The following is a 17,683-nucleotide window of genomic DNA, read 5'->3' as shown; positions in this document are numbered from 1 at the left end:
CCATTGCACACAGGAAGGTATGTGGACAGCTTTCACATATTACTTGTATTGAGCATAGGATGCCAGGCTCGTGCACTGCACTTGAAGTGTAGGACATTTTCCTTCCTTCAAGGAGAGCAAGTCTGACTGCATATGGATTCACATAGCCTTTGCACCCTTAGGACTGGTTAGTCCATTGCACTTGGGAAGGTATGTGGACAATTGTTACATGCATAGCCTTTGCACCCCAGGGACTGGTTGGTCCATTGCACTCGGGAAGGTATGCAGGCAATTATGCACAGTTAACTCATCCTCGATCGGTCAACACATCATGAGGTGGGGACCTGATTGGATGAAACACTTGTGTTGCAGAAATCAGACCTATACTCTCTCCTGCTGCTTAATTAATAAAGAGGGGGGAGATGTAGGGAGCTGCCATTCTAAGATGGCACTGGCTTCCTGGTAGCCTAGCTGTAAACAACTCCATATGCAGGCTATGATGCATGAGTATGGTAATTGGCCTTATGTCCTCAGCCTATCCCGTGGCTCCCCGTGCTTACATTCTGGCGGGACCCAATCACAGTACGGCACGTTTGCCTGATTCCCTATATAAGCAGCTGCAGTTTAGTCCTTGCCGCCCCTCACCTCCCGCTCTCCCTTAACCAAGAGGCGCTCCAATAAAGTATGATCTGAGAAGAATCCTCGCGTGGTGGTCGTTCTTCCTCGCTGGCTGAGGAGCACGCCGCAACCTACCTTATACCTAAGCAGTCTGATGCTAGGATGGAAAAAATCACAGACAGTCTTGATCTTAACTCCCAGCACAATCTCTTCAAAACACATTCAATCCAAATTACAATTTCAGAAAAGTAGACACAGATGCCAAGTTCTCCTTTCACAACCTACTTCCTGTTATGCCCACATAATGAAACATACATGCATACAATAGAGAGAGAATGAACATACAATACACGCCATGCCATTTTGTCATTCTGTTCATATGGAGGTCAATGAACTAATTCGGATGATTCAGCTCTTTTCTTCCACCCAACTACCCATCTCATTGGCCCTTCCCTGGTACTTTTCATGATCAACTCGTGGCTTTCTGCCTTAGAGGGTTTTCTTGTAGTTCTGAAACTTAGAGAATATTTTAATATTAAAATAACATTGTGAAAAATTTGTGCAGAATTTTGTTTCAAATGAATGATACTCTCAATAAGAGCTCACCCTAAGACTAAAAATTCTTGGTGGGAGGAGGTTTGCTATGTGTCTAGCTTGCAGAAACTGCTGGTCTAGAGTAATTCATGGGAAAAGGCAAAAGTGAAGTTACTCTGCCATGCAGGTAGGAGAGTTCACTGGAAACCACCAGTGAATATTAAAAAATCACCAAGGAAGCTTCCAGAATGAGTCAATGAAATGGCATGTTCTTCTTGGCATTGTGCGCATTTGAGAGTCTGTCCTGTGTTCCTAGTGCACTTCTCAGGTCTAAGGCTATTGGTCATCAGTAGTGCTCTGGAGGCCCCTGTGGACAGTTCAGGTTTCAGCATTTAACCAGTTACAGCCATCACCACATACTTAACCAAATACAACATTCTTACAAGGGTCAAATTTTCCAAGCACTTCATAAGTTAAATATCCTTCATGGTTACTGCTCATTTTAGAATACCAAAGTCTCAAAGACTTAGTGAAAAACATTCAAGTTAGATGAATTACCTTATATATTTCAATCACTAAATACTTTTAAAACAAGAATTACTGAAAAGTTGATGCAAAATGACATGCACAGAACATGATATGAACACAGTCATTAATTATACTGAGACCTTTGGCTTTATTTCATACTTTATGGCACTCAGAATATGCCATCTCAAAACATGGGGCTTGACATAGGAAGTTGAGTGGATGAATGAATGTGAGGAGGGACTCAGATCTTCCCCCTGAAACCACTCATAAAACCTAGGAAGGACTTCCTGACAATTTCCTGAAGCAGGTCAGAAGCACCACATGTCCCTCCATGGAGGAAAGGTGCAGCCACATATCTGCAAACTGATGAAGGCACACAGAGAGGATATGATCCAAAAGCCCTCACTATTTGTCATTCATCTGCTTGACTCCTATTGCTTTAATTTTGACACATGTTTCATAACATTCCACTTTCCATCAACTCAGGAATAAACTCTCAGGTCTACTCATGCTCTAAAAGGCGCAGTGCTGGCCCTGAGCCATGGTGCATGCCCAGGACTCAATGCCATGCCACATGGTTGAAATGACTGGACTCACCAGGAGGTGAATATCAAAGAAGACCCCCAAGGTGTGAAGGGTAGGGGTTTTGGGAAATATGTGGGACACATAAAGGCATCATTCTCTGGGAAGGAAGGAACTCTGGTGGACATGAAGGCTGTAGCCCACCCTAAGGATCAGGACCATAATAAAATCTAGAGTAAGGGCCCATCAGTTCTGGAGCCATGTGCTCTTCTGTCTATATACATTGTATAATTTGGGGAGGGAAGCCTGATTTGAGACCAGATGAGTGTTTAGAAGGCTTCCTTTCTTGGGTAGACTTGTCCTGGTCTCTAGCTACGTGCAGTGTCAGTAATTTCTCTTGAGATCATCACCACAGCAAGACTGATGACCTTTTACCATCTCCATGGGCTCCGTGGATCACTCTGACTTGTACCTGGGATGTTACCCCACTTCTAAACTAAGGGGTGTTCTGGGGATGCTGGGTGTCACTTGGGACAGTTTTTGGCAGGTGTCTGTGAAGCTTGTGGTGACTACCCTTTGGTGGAGGCATGGGGACTCTTGGGGATGGACTACTCCTGTTTGCTTGCTCATCCTATTGAGACTTGAGGCACTAGTGAGACATTGATGTCCTTGACTTTGTTCTTGGCTTTCAGGCTTGGAAGGCTGGCTAGGGCTGGCATAGACCAGGCAATGTGCTCTTTTCTAAGACATGCAGGAATGTACAGGGTAACAGCTGCTCTTATACCCTCATACACATCATCAGTTTGAGTGAGAGTTACCTCTTTCCATCCTTCCCCTGATAGCTGGAAGCTCATTAAGTTGGGTCTAAGAGGGACCTCTCTAAATGAGCCTGGTGCCTGGTTGGGTACACAGGGGTCCAGGTTCATGGTTAGATACTGACTAACCATGAGAGTGAGGTGTGGATGGATGGCAGCTGATGATGCTGTGTTCATCTTCTCTGATCTCCCTTGCTCACTCAGTGGCTGGGCATCAATACTATATGATTTTATGGTTAAATAATTTGATACTGATTAAGTGAAGTCCAAAATGTTGCTATTAATGTACATTTAAAATATCTGACTTTATATGTAAATTAGCATATTCACTTAGTATTACATGAAAATATGCACATTTGAGCATTACTTCTTAAGCAAAAGATAGTCTATATAATGACAATTAATTCTGAATGAACACAATCTTTAAAAAATAATTTCAGGTCTAAGCATTTGTTGGGGGTGCTTGATCCTTAGGAAGAGTTGTACTGTGAAAGTTTGTACTAGGTGAGTGTTCATGCTTTTCTCTTGTTAATTTCTGTTTTGTTCTGGAGTCTCTATCAAGGAACCTAAGATAGGTTGAACCAAAAGATTGGTAGAACCAAATGATACCATTCTCCATTTTAAAAAAAGTGCTCTCCTCTACAAAATATCTTCTATTAGCACACCAAAATACTGTTTCATTATGCCTTCTAAGGATATCTAGCAGGTTTGTTAATTTGAATATAAGAAGCTCCCATAAGCTCACAGGGAGTGGCACCATTAGGATGTGTGGCTTTGTTGCAGAGAGTGTGGCCTTCTTGGAGGATGTATGTCACTGTGGGGGAGGGAGTTGTTGAGATCTCTTATGCGCATGCCATGCCTATTGTCTCAGAGCACTTTTTGTTTCCTGTGGGATCAAGATGGAGCTCCTTCTCCAGGAACATGTCTGCCTGCATGCCTCCATGTCCTGCCATGATCATAATGGACTACACCTCTGAAACTGTAAGCCTCCTGATTCAATGTTTTCTTTATAATTGTTGCTGTGGTCATTGTGTCCCTTCACAGCAATAGAAACCCTAACTAAGACAGTATGTATCCAACATAATCACAGAGAACAATGGACTCAAAAAAGAATTTTACTTTTGGACCACCCTTTGGGCATGGATCTCTTACATAAACCAGCTCAGATGCAGAATACCTTGAAAGGGTTTGTACATTTAGGTGTATTTGTTACAAATGCTTTTAGACCAGTATCCTCTATGTAGACATACATCACTGCAGAGCAAGCCCAGGTCAATCAATTCACCTTGTTAAGTGGAAATCTGGGACATCCATGTGTCATGCATTGGGAAGACTGAGTAGCAGCGTGCACAGTCAGAAATATTTTTCTCTTTGTGTTCTGCCTTTTTGCCTCCTATTACCTCAGATGTGATCTTTCACCCATTTAACTAGAACTTTCCCAACACATGCAGACAGCACACCCCCACCATCTCCTTCCCATGCTACTCACCCTAGTTACCTCTGTGTCTCCAAAGCCTAGTGTAATAATGTTTCCTAAGCCTACACAGAACCTTAAACGAGTACATTTAGAAATTAACAACTCGACTTCTAGGCAACTAGAAGATGCTTTAGATAGAGACAGTAGAGGCCACTACCATCATGGAGAATGATACCTCATGACGTATATATATTGAACACTGCATTATTCAGGGGAGAAAAAATTAAATGCAGAAAAAATTAAAATATAGGATTAATATTAAAGTACTGAAATGATATGCTGTTATAGAAAAACACATTGAAGGAAGTTTTGATATTCATTTCTAGATACTGATAGCAAAGTTATTTCTCATATTTCTACTTTTTGAAAGTTACATGTTACATATTTTCTAATAAGGCAAATACAGTGCCTCAGTTGTGAATTAAAAAATAATGTCTTTCCAAAAAATATAACAGGCACTCATATTTGAGGCAGCAAAGAGCCAACACAGCAATCCGGGCACTTGGAAAGTTCTGCTGCCTCCTTGGCTGGTGTCTGGAAGTTGGGATTTCAGTTTATCTTTATATTTATATACACATGTATATGCAGTTAGATATGGTTCTACACAGTATGTACACCATATAGATACTTATAAATCATGAACATAACTATACTCATAGCTATGCATACCATACACATGCATGCCAATACAACAAAGTTGTTTCTTTTTGATTTTTTGTTATGCCAATTTATTGTACATTTAATTCAATTTCAAAGTATATTTGTGTGTGTGTGTGTGTGTGTGTGTGTGTGTGCGCACATGCAATTGTCTAGATAAACACATTATCTTAAATGTATGAATGTGGGCACATATTTGTGTGTGTTGTATGGAAACAAACATATGTGTATTGTGGCACAACATGATGGTGCCCTCATCCTTTATGATGGACTAGTTGCATTATTACTGTGAGGTGGGGCATGCTTGATCATGCTTCATTCTGTGCATGGTTACAAATACTAGCCATCATTTAAGAGAATTGGTTTAAAATTATTATTGGCTAAGATAAGAAAAAACTGGATCAAATTTCAAGCAGAGGATAACTCAATGAATTAAATAGAAAAAAAAGGTATTTTAAGATGTAATATGTTTATAAAAATTTAAAGGCTTAAGTATGTCATGAAAGATTGAATACATTCTGTATTCGACCTGGGGTAGTAGTTTAAGATATAAAAATATGGAACATTAAAGCTAAATAAGATTTGAATATAAATAAAGTTTATATGGGGTCTAAGATAAAATGGTATAAGGTATGGAAATATAAACAGAATATTTAGGGAAAAAAGGAAATATATGAAAGGCAACTTCACTTACATAAAGTTTCTTTTTTTTCTTTTCTTTTTTTTTTTTTTTTTTGATTTTTCGAGACAGGGTTTCTCTATGTAGCTTTGGGCCTTTTCCTGGAACTCACTTGGTAGTCAAGGCTGGCCTCGAACTCACAGAGATCCACCTGCCTCTGCCTCCCGAGTGCTGGGATTAAAGGCGTGCGCCACCTCCGCTCGGCCCACTTAGATAATGTTTATAATGAAGCAGAAAGCTAGCTTTCTGACTTTAGAAGGAGGATCTACCTAAAGGCTTCCATTGTGACCACAGAGGTTCATGGAAATGGCACCTTGGTTTCAAGTCACTTTTGGGTGAGGTATGAAGCAGGGATGAAATAGCTATACCATGTGACATCAGCACATGGACATTCTACTGTCTCCTGGAGAGCCCTGGCATTCCATGTGATGTCACCAGTGTTGTGGCAACATCAACTGTCATTGGGGCATTTGTTCAGTGTCTCGTGTTTCACCTACAGACATGCTGACTAGACTGAACAGGATTCTTAGGAGACAGGATGGCAAGCAAAGGGAAATCAGAGGGAGTCAGAAGGAAGATGGCCTTCAGTCTCCATGTCACACACCAAGAAACAAATGGTTCTGGGGAAAGCACAGTGAGTCCTGGGAAAGGGCAGGGGAGCTTCCTGAAGAGGAAGGCTTCAGCTGATCCTTCCAGGAGTGGGGCTCAGGAGGGGATAGTTTCTGAGAAGCAATGGGCCTATCCTGGTCCTCTGAGTTCTTCAAGCGCAGACCCAGAGTTGAGGATTTTCCATGGTTAGTTTGGCAGAGAGCCAGGGATTGTCAAGGCTGAAGCTGCTCTGTTGAGGGCCCTCTGCTTTCGCTCTGAGTGGGAAGGAAGGACAGAGGGACTAAAGAGGTTTCAGTTCCAGCCCTGCACTTCACCCACACTGGATTTCTTTTGGTGTGTGTCACTAATAGCAGGGAGAGTAAAGTCCCCTGGCCAGAGCTAGAGAGTCTCACATTTTAAATAACAACCACTGGCAGGGCAGGAGCCACCAAGTATTGCTGCATGTCAGTGACCCCTAAGGTTTCTGAGTTCCTGCCCTCTCACAAGCCAGTCCTCTTTCCTCTACCTTCAGTGCAGGACTGGGACATGACTCTTCCTGTAAGTATTTGTTCTTGGTGACTGAAAGCTCACCTGGGGATGCCCAGTCCTTAGGTAGTTTCAGTCATACCTTTCAATGGCTGATAACACCTCTGCTAACATCATGATGGTTGGAATGTATTTTGCTGGAGGTTTTGGCAAAAGCTGCATCATTTCCTATGTGACTCATCATTTTTCCGACAAAACCCACATAATCCTTCACCATTCCCATACATTGTAACTGCCCAGTGGATCTTCTCTAATGTGCTTGTTCACTTCATGGAACTGATCTTCCTTCCCCATTGTCCTTAGCTAATTTCTTAGCATCCTTAATTTCTCATCTTATTAGCTGGCGATCATCAGGATGAACAGCCATTCCTGGGTGGTGTGTGGAAAGTGAGTCTTGCTCTCCACACATGATGAACTATTGAATTAGAATGAACTAGATTCTAATGAGTCAGAGAGATCATGGGGTGGAAGGAGGAGGTGCTGAAGGCCTTTCCCTGTGTCTCAGGAAAGACTTCAGCTTGGCTTTTGGTGAATTATGGAAGAGCTTGTTATCAGATAGGATATGACCATTGGCAGTGGCCCTAACAGTCCATTCTCTGGAAATTCTATTGTACCCTGGAGAGCCTGTGGCATTTCCTGTGAAATCACCAGTGTTGTGGCAATGCCAGCTGCCATTGAGGCATTCACTAAGTGCTTATAGAGTTCACCAATTGACATATTGACATGACTGATTACACTGATTGGCAGAGAAAGCCCTAGTTTCCTAAGAAGGAGGTGAGGCTAGAAATGAACCTTCTAGTAATGGGGTCCGGTAGCTGTAATCATGAAGCAATGGGCCTATGCTGCTTGTCCGGGTTCCTAAAGAGCAGATCCAAGGTGGAGGATTCCTGATGGTTAGTTGGCAGAGGGCCAGGATTGGTCAAGGCTGCAGCTGCTGTGCAGGGACCTCCTTCAGTTCATTCTGCATGGCAAAAAAATGCAACAGGAGGCCCAGAACCACTAATGCGGTATCAGAATGGGATGTTGTTGCACTTTATATCTGATATAAATAGGAAGAAGGGAAACCTTCCATACATGTACCCAGGTCTGAAACATTCAGTTCGTTTTAGTCGTGGACACAGGTTATCACGGCTGGGAGGTGAAAACCACTAGGCTGGACTTTTTTGCATCACATCAGGTATGAGATGACAATTTCAAAACAACATGGCTGGCCTTGCTTATGTCTTTCAGACCCAGGGGGGCTTCAATAAGGCCTGAGGCATATATCTAGCCATAATGATTGGAGACAGACACATGGCTTATGGGGCCCAGCTTAAGGAGAGATGTTCTGATCTTTAAGGGCTTCACTGGGTTCCATGCTTTTCCTCTTCCTCAGGCCTCCTCATGGGACTCCACATGATCTTCTTAGTTTATGCCATTTATCTGTACAAATTCACATGTGTTTGTGTACCTACAGGGACTGCTAGGAAGGCATCATCCACACCCTTCTTCCTCACTGAGCAGGAGCACCAGCTGAACCAGGTGGAAAAACTAAAGCTTCAGCTACAGATGATGACCAATGACAGGAATGAACTGCGTGAATTCCTGGCCCATTACAACAATGAGTTGAACAACAGGTATTCATCATGCCCTGTTCTCTGGTGACTGTCTTGACCCAACTGTGTCAATTCCAGCAGTCCTTGGGTCACTGCAAGCTGCACCTGCAGGACGACCTGCACAAACAAATTTTCCTGAATGCATCTGAGAGACAGAACTGAAACCTGTAGGAGTGAGATGGGACACAGGCTGTTCTGATTCCTCCCAATGAAACCCAGAGCCTGTGGCCTGAATCACAATCCACAGAGAGGGGCAGTAGGGTGTAAGATCACAACATGCATTTCAAGAGACCTTGACAGTGTTGGCTTGTAGGAGATGCTGGGTGCTCTGAGTTTAACCTGAGTCTCTGTATTTGACAAGGTATTTTTGCTTGTTGCTCTGGGAGCAGCTTGAAGGGCCTGGTGGTTCTACTCGGTCCTTCTGTGTGTGACTGAAAGGCCTGGTGTCCATCTCTGTTCCTCTCTGGTCTTGTTCCTTATACTGTGAGACAATGCCACCTATCAACATTTCTTGTCATCCTAATTGTGTGTGGGTTTGTGTGTGAATTGCTCTCTAAGGGGCCCAAACATCACAATAATGGCAGTGGCAGGTTTTGCCCTTTTCAGTTCCCTCTCCCTTGATTAACCATTAGATTACATTCCTAAATTTAGTCCCCCATTTCATTCCCTTTTGTGGACACTGACTCATTCTTGAAACTAAACACCAAAGTCCAACAATCAAAATTCATTACCCACCTACATTTGTCAACCTGTCCAATCAGATCTCAGCAACTCACCCTAGCACAGACTCAAACTTTGTATTTCAAATCCCACTGCTGAAAAAAGCCTGCTGCATGTTGTCTGCCTTTGCCTGATCCAGCAGCAAGCTCCCAATGCCATGCTTGCCCTGCGGGGAAATGCATCTCTTTGTGCTGAGGATTTGGTATCTCAGTGTGTTCTGTACTGTCTCTGAGGGGCTCCCTTACAGTGTGTGTGTGTGTGTGTGTGTGTGTGTGTGTGTGTGTGTGTGTGTGTGTGTGTGTGTTGTGTGCGTGTGTTTTGTGTGCGTGTGTGTGTCCCTTCAGATCATGTGAGTTGGAGGTTGATAGTAGGCCTGAGGATTTGTCTGTTTCAAAGATTTCAGGTGATATAAGTGCTGAGACCAGGGAGCTCCACTTTGAGCATCACGGTTCTCAGTCTTTGTGCTCACCCAGGTGCCTCGTTGGAATACCCTTGGGAGTTTTATAAAGCCATCCACATGGAGTGCCTATTCAAGCCAATACTGACTATGAGTTCTGGATATCCTTTTAAGGACAAACCATTTCTATTCTAACATCAGTGGAAATGTCATCACAGATTTCATGTAGGCCCACGCCTGTGGGCCTACATAGAGAGCTAGTCTACTCCTCCAGGCCTACTGAGGGAGCTCATGCAGGTCTGTCTCCCTCCCTGTTGACACCCAGCCTTTTCTGGCCCTGGGGCAGGGTAGGAAGTCTATTGCACATCAGGAGTTCCCAGTACATAGGATTCAGGGTGTGACATCCAGTGGGCTAGGGTAGTTCAAAATACATCCTTAATTCATGGGGTCCCTGAGGCCTGTGTTCACAGGGTTCTTTGCTCCTGGGGCTATGCCCTACCACAGGCTGAATTCTGATCATGAAATGCAGAACAGAGAGCATAAGATGGATATGGCAGATGTGATGAAATTACCCAAGGAAATTAGTGAGGCCTTGTACAAGTGTACGGAGATGAGTGAGAAGACCAAAATCTCCCGGTGAGTGCCTTTCTGGGTGGACTCCAGAACTTGGTAAGGACGGCTTCTTGTTGTCTGAAGTTTCTCCAGTCCTGCCTGACCTTCTGTCAGGAGGAATCTGTCCCACCTGCCTCCTGCAGCCAAATGACCCAAATAAACACACAGAGGAACATATTACTTACAAACTGTATGGCCAATGGCTTAAATTTCAGGCTAGCTAGCTCTTTCATCTTAAATTAACCCAATTCTATTATTCTGTGTTTTCCCACATGGCTGTTGCATTGCCAGGCTGCTGGCATGTTGCTCCTTGGGTTGCAGCTGGCATTTCCTCCACCTCTGCCTTTCTTCTTTGTCTCTCCTGGATTTTCCTGCCTGGCTCCTTCCTGCTGTGCCATAGGCCAAAGCAGCTTATTTATTAACCAATGTGTAGCTAGAGTTTTCCTGCCTTGCCCACAGTCAGGACAAATCTTTGTCACCAGCCAGTCCCACAGCCTCTCAGACCCAACCAAGAAAACACAGAGACTTATATTGCTTACAAACTGTATGGCCATGGCAGGCTTCTTGTTAACTGTTCTTATAGATTAAATTAATCAGTTTCCATAAATTTATACCTTGCCACATGGCTGATGGCTTACGGCGTCTTCACATGCTGCTGGTCATGGTGATGACCTGCAGTGACTCCTTCTGCCTTCCTGTTTTTCTCTTCTCCTCTCTGTTAGTCCCGCCTATTCTTCCTGCCTAGCCACTGACCAATCAGTGTTTTATTTATTGACCAATCAGAGTAATTTGACATACAGACTGTCCCACAGCACCAATGAGACCAATACATATTCACAGCATACAGAAAGACACCCCACAGCATCTTCTTCCCATCTCCACCTTTGAACCAAAGTGAGGGCTGAAGTTCTAGTCTGTTTACCTCTTAGCAAGCAGCCTGCCTTATAGCTCATGGATTTGTGCCTCCTAGACTGAGTTCTCCTAAGTGTGAAGAGTCGAAGAGCCCCTTCCAACTTTTCCTGGTCAGCTTCTGGAACCTCTAGACAGAAAATATACTTTGAACCATGATTTCTGTCGCTCTCGCATGAGGTTGCAGAGCTGGTTTCCATGGGACACACAGATGGAATGTATTCCAGATGGGTCTTCTGTCTCCCTCAGAGCATGGTTTCCCTATACCTGCTCATGTTTTCCCAATACCATGAAGAGTTAAGCACCAGGGTGTGTGTGCAGGAGGTAAGAGATCCAGTCTTCAAAGGTATATGGATCTCTTTTGCTGTCAGGGTTTTCAGAAGTAGTGTAAATCTTTCTGGAATTTGGATGTTCTCTGGCTTTGGCCTGCACCTGAGTGATGCTGGCATGGCTAATGTGGGCTCCAGCCCTGGGCTGTTGGGGATGGGAACATGGGACCCTGCAGGAATCATGGTATTGGGAGACAGGAATGGCAGATGGAGGTGGAGCTCATCATTTTTGGTGATATTTCAGCACCCTCTACAGTCAGCATCTGAGTGAACAGACTCAGCTGTAGAAAAAAGTGAGAATGTTGCTAGAGGACAAGAAAAAGCTGCAGGGTGAGCAGATTTTACTACAAGAGTCCTGTGAGGAGGCAAAGAGGCTCTGTGAGGAGGCCCATGGGAAAATGTATGACCTCTGGACAAGGCAGCTGCAGGTAGGTTGAAGCAGCAGGGCCAACCTGGCCACCAGTCTGACCATACACACACATATGCACACACCCATGTAACCATCTACTCACTTATCCAACAGACCCATCCCATCCAATAGTTCACTTCTGTGATCATTCACAAGTCTTTCTGGGAGTTACCCTCTTAGAGCAAGCAAACCCTACTGCTCTGCTGGAAGCCATAGTTCATTGAGGGAGATGGGTCAATCATATACCACTCACCTGTTTGTAAGTATGGGAGCAGCCATGCTATGATGGAGCCACAGAGATATGAGTGAGTCAGGTCAAGGGTCTGGGTCTCATTTGCTTGGCAGGGGTCATGTGAGATCAGAGGCAGAAACAGCATGGAAGGAGGAATGCCCCCTGAAAAAGCCACATGACTCTGGCTCATAGACATCTTTTTGGGTGTCGTGTGGCATTTTATCCTTTTGTTCCCAGACTGCCATGGTGTTCTCTTTACTTGGCCAAGCTCTTGGTTCACAATTCAAGAAACTAAATTAACAGTTTGTTACTACTATTTGCTGTGAGTGGCATTGGCCAGTTCTCCCATTCTGGATCTTACATTCAGAAGCTCACTGGAAGACCAGGGATGTGGCAAGGGCTTATGAGAGGAAGGGTTCAGGGTGGCACATTTGAGCCAACTGCATCAACATAGCCTCCAGAAACACAGCATGCTTCCCCAGGCATTTTTAGTCCAAAATGATGCAGAATTGTGGGACTCACCTATAACAGCTAGTGTGAGGAGAATTAATCCCACTGGTAATGTCATCCTCATTCTGTGTGATGTCCTCCTCACTGCGTTCTGATCACTGATGATTGAGGGTGTGTGTCTGTGTATGAGTGTGCCTGTCTGAGGGCACATACATCTGTGAGTATTTTGGAAGGTCTGATGATGACATTGAGTGTCCTCTGTTGCTTTCTCCCTTATTCCCTTCAGCCCGGGTCTGTCACTGAACCTCAAAATTTCTGTTCTAACTAAGCTGGATAGCCACAGATCTTTGGATCTCCTGTCTCCTCATAGTAGAGCATCCTGTGTTTTTCTGTCTCATCTCGTTGCTAAATGGTTCATTTGGTCAGAAAGAGAATGGATTAGTTGGTTTCTCTTAATTTTTAAACATTTTTATTACTTTGGAATTCATACGTTTTTGTAATAACAAAAATCAAACAATGGAGCTACTTTAAAAATAAAAAGTAGACTTCATTTCTTTCACAGCATAAAGGTAACTTCCCAGGAAAGCTCTGGTTTGTCTACTGGCTTCACAGCATGGAACCTGACATTTTGATACTCACTCTATCATGTATGTGTCTGTGTCTTAGGACAGATTCCAACTGATAGTTGGATGGAGTGCTGCAATTTAGAAAAGTGCTGTAGATGACCTAAGTAGCCTTCTACTGACTGACCTGGGGCTATTTTCATATAATGTGCACTGTAATCTGGTCAAAAGTTGTTGGGTAATGACAATGGGTGACTTTCATTCTCTGGTGCTGTCAATGTCTTCTGTGGAGGAGTCCAGGTAAGTTTAGTGAGGAGACTATGATGGGTCAACTTGTATCTATCGGGAGGCTTCATGCCTCACCCTTTTCTCCCAGTACTTGGTCTTGTGTGGTCCAACTCACTTGTGCAGAGGTTGTTACTTCTCTGTATGATCAGTGAGTCTGGTGATAAGAACTTCCCTGGGAAGGGAAATTAGTTCAGGCCAGGACAGAAGAGCGTGGCTGTGTCTGTGTCTAAGAGGCTTGTAGACTGCAGGGAGGACCCACTACCTTCCCTGGATTAGAAAAGGTGCTGCAACATTCTATTCTTCTTCCTTGCCTTTATGCATTCAAGAAAGGTGTGTGTTTGTGTTGTTTTTACGTGTGTGTTTGGGGAGTGAGAATGTGTGTTTGAGCCTCTAAGTGTATGTTCACTCTCTTACGGAACAGTGGAACATCTTTAAGAATGATGGAGATGGATTTCAATGATAAAGTACTGTGCCTAATCTGGTTAGTACCACTTTGCCTAAGTCAAAGGACAGATGGAGCTGCCCATCACTCTGCATGTCCACACAACTAACTACACATGCAAGGCCACAAAATTGATGCAAGCTAAATGCTTTTCAGGTATTTGTAGAGGCAGAATCATTTTTCGGCAAAGAAACCCTCTGGAGAAAAACAAAGTAATTGGGTCCATGACAGTGAGAAAGAGGCTACTGAGAGGCAGCAAAGGCTGCCTGAGGGTTTGTGGCCTTCTCTGCTCTGGGTGAAAGGAGGCTGGCGACTGATGACTTCCCTGCATCCTGTTTTGTTCTTCTCCACATTGCCTGCTGCCATTTTCCTTTCACCTTTGCCTAACCTTGGTTCAGCTAACCTTGCCCTTGGAGCTGGGCTGGACTTTTTTCTCAGAAAAATTCTGAACTGCAGAGGTGCTTGTGGCTGCATCCCAGCCCAGCAGAAGTTTGACAGCTATGCTGAGGTGTGAGATGAGACTGTCTCAGGGCACCGCTTAGGCTCACCATACTCTCAAGTACCCACCCCATTTTGTGTCTGCAGCACTCAGAATCTGCTTTTATTCCAAACTTCTTCATCCTGAGTTAAAATCAGCCTGATGGAGAGTTGGGAGAAGTGAGATCTCTCAGACATTGCTAGTTTTGTAAAATGGTTCAGCCCTGGGAGAAGCTATGTGCAATTATTCAGAAAGTGGAACTGCAGTCTTTGGGTGGAGCATTGATTCCAGAATGGAAAGTGGTGTCCACAGAGAACAGGGGACCACAGGGATTCAGCAGGACTCATCAGAACAGCCCAAATAGCAACTATTCAGAGACCCATCATTGATGAGTACAAACATACAATGTGGTCCATGGGATATTGTTAATTTGGAATAATATATGCAATTATTTGGCTGTGAGTTAGTCAACATTCTGTTACTCAAAGAAATCTCTGACACAATCATCTTATTTGAAGGAAAGGTTAATATAGACTACTGATTGTAGTGATTTTCTCGTTTCCTTTGGGCCTAAATGGAGGCAACCTGTGTTATAGAGAGCTTCTTTAGGAGGATGCTGCCCTTCTTGGAGGCACTGGGAAGCACTGAGTGAGAGCAAGGTGCTGGTCCACTGCCATCCAGTGGTCCTGTGCTGGGGAACTAAGCCTTCAATGCACAGACTGGGGAACTTGCTAGGAGAGCTTAGATTACAGATGAAGGAACCCTGGTGTCCACCTGTGTGTGTACAGGATTTCAAGGCAAGCACCACATTGACTTATCTGCCCACTGAGTTCTTCTCCCAAATCAACAGGCATTCATGTGTTATACAGACACACAGGCAGGCTGAACACCTGCACATATAAACTAAAAATAACCTGAAAAATGATCAAAACCGAGTAAAGGTACACAATCTTCTCTACATCCTCGTGCTCAAAGCATCCTCTATTTCCTGACTCTAGGCTGAAATACGGGTAGAGAGGATGTAGGTTAATGAAAGGTAACTTTCTTCTTCCTGGTATCTCAGGCGATCTCTTCTTACTCTTATTAGTGTCATCTGGGAAACTAAGCATGGATGGAATGTAGTGTGTTTGCATATGTGCATCCATATACATGTGTGTGCTGGAGATAGATAGATAGATAGATAGATAGATAGATAGATAGATAGATAGATAGATAGACAGACAGACAGATAGATAGATAGAATGTGAGTGTGTGTATGTGTGCATGTTTATGTACATGGTAAGGATGCCCTCCCCTAAAAAAAAATCTTCTAATGAACAGGAACATCAAAGACTTAAGGAAAATCTTCAGTCCCTGATGAAGCAGAAGGAGCTGCTCACCAAGCAAAGGGACTTGGCAGTAAAGCTGCAGCATCACTTCACAGTGTCCCAGTTGAGGTAGGAGCCCAGGCTTCCAGAAGCAGGTGGATCCAAGTGGGTCCGCTGTACCTGGATCTCCGTGCTCTTTGAGTTTTGTCAATTGGCAAAGCTGCCAGCCACAGGCAGGGAAAGAACCCCTCAGAGTGTCGTTGCTGGCTCAGTCAACAAGAATTATGACCAGGAAACAATATACTCTCTCCGTGGTCTCATGGGAACTGTGTCCCCTTCTTCCCTTCTGAGACCTCTAGTATGCTCTGAGTATCTCATCTCTTAGATTAGATCTCCCCATGAATATTCCCATGGCAGCCAGAAACCTGGAAAGGAGGATCATTGATCATGAAGGAAAGTGTGTCCCCAGCATCTTTTCCATCAGGAACATCACCTTTAGAGAGAAGTGTCCACCTTTTGCAGATTTGCATACAGCACACTCCTGCTGACTGCAGGCTCTCTGCAGTGTTTATCAGTTTCCCATGAGAAGATTTACTCTGGTCATAAACAGAGTAGGAGCTGACAAGTTAATCCCATGCAGGGTTCTGAGCTGTAGGAATAACCACAGTCATCTCTGCATTGCTGTGTAGTCTCCACTAGAGGGCGGGCATAGAGTTTTCCAGGAGGTTCACATTCACTTGTATCTACTCAAGGCCAGCTACATCTTTCCTGACCTGTGCCTCAGACCTTGACATACTGATATTTCTCCAAAATGATGTCTTTGGACGGTTGGAGAAATAGGCTGTTTTTTTTCTAATCCAGCAAAGTGTGTATTTTCCAGTTTAATTTCTAGCAGTTTTTAAAAGCTGAGAAAAAAATCCTGCCCAGGTGCTCTCTGTCCCTTTTCCCTTAGGGAAGCAGGGAATGAACTCAGGTGAAAAGTAATACTCGATTGTCTAGCTGAGTAGAGCTGGTGGGGTCACAAAAGCTGACATGGCAGGTCCCCACCAGGCTTGTGCCCCAGCTGCCTTCCTCCCCTAGGTTTGAAAACCTCCAGCAGGAACTGGAGCAGACCACAGCCCAGGAAGAAAGCCTCCTGCAGAAGGAGCTGCTGGTGCAGAAACACTATGTTCCAGGCAAGTAAGACACCATTGAGCCCCATCCCCAGCAGCCAGGGTATTCATGGGTTGTGTTTTCTTCCTTAACTTTTGTTTACTAGGGATGAATTAGCCCTGATTGTTCTTGACAGTGGCAAGCAAAACTGTTTCTGAATCCTATTTTCTTTACCGATTTTCCATGACAGCACCTCTTCAGAAAACTGAGAAGGCTAGAAGCCAGAGACACCTTGAAGGCATGACATTCTACACTCCAGGTTCACGGCCTCTTCAGAAATTGCCACCTCTTTTCAGCTGTGAACTCACTAGTGAGGCACATATCAACCTACCATCAGGCGGTCCAGCCACAATCTGATCCACATCCATTGGCTCACTATTCCCAGAGAAAAGATTGTATCAGAAATATTCTGAGATTCAGAGGACACAACACAAATTACTAAGAACCCTGACATCCATCAGCACGTGGCCCCAGTGAGGGGCAAAACAACATGGAAGAAGACATGTGGGTGAGCAAGAGTTCTTCTGTCAGCTTCCTACCAAGGGCTTTGACAAGCTGATTACGTATGTGATGGAAATCTGAAAAGGAAGACTGTGGTAACATCACACTGCCATCCAGATAGACCACACCCAAAGCATAAGATTCTCAAGTGCAGTGCTGAAGCTGATGCCATGTCATATGCTAGTGTTGTTGAAGATAATTCACTGCAGAGAGTAAGCTATGTCCTCACCTCATTTGCTCTTCCATAATGAAATTCCAAATGATCCTGAAATTTGCTTAATTTTTTTTGTTTATATGTTGGGATATTTATGCTTTAGATTTTGGTTTTCTTCATTTTAGTTTAAGGTTTTGTTAAT

This window comes from Peromyscus maniculatus, chromosome 23, assembly GCF_049852395.1.
Source record: "Peromyscus maniculatus bairdii isolate BWxNUB_F1_BW_parent chromosome 23, HU_Pman_BW_mat_3.1, whole genome shotgun sequence".
NCBI classification, from domain to species: Eukaryota; Metazoa; Chordata; class Mammalia; order Rodentia; family Cricetidae; genus Peromyscus; species Peromyscus maniculatus.
The sequence above is the reverse complement of the archived record's forward strand: the minus strand, read 5'-3'. Positions refer to the sequence as shown.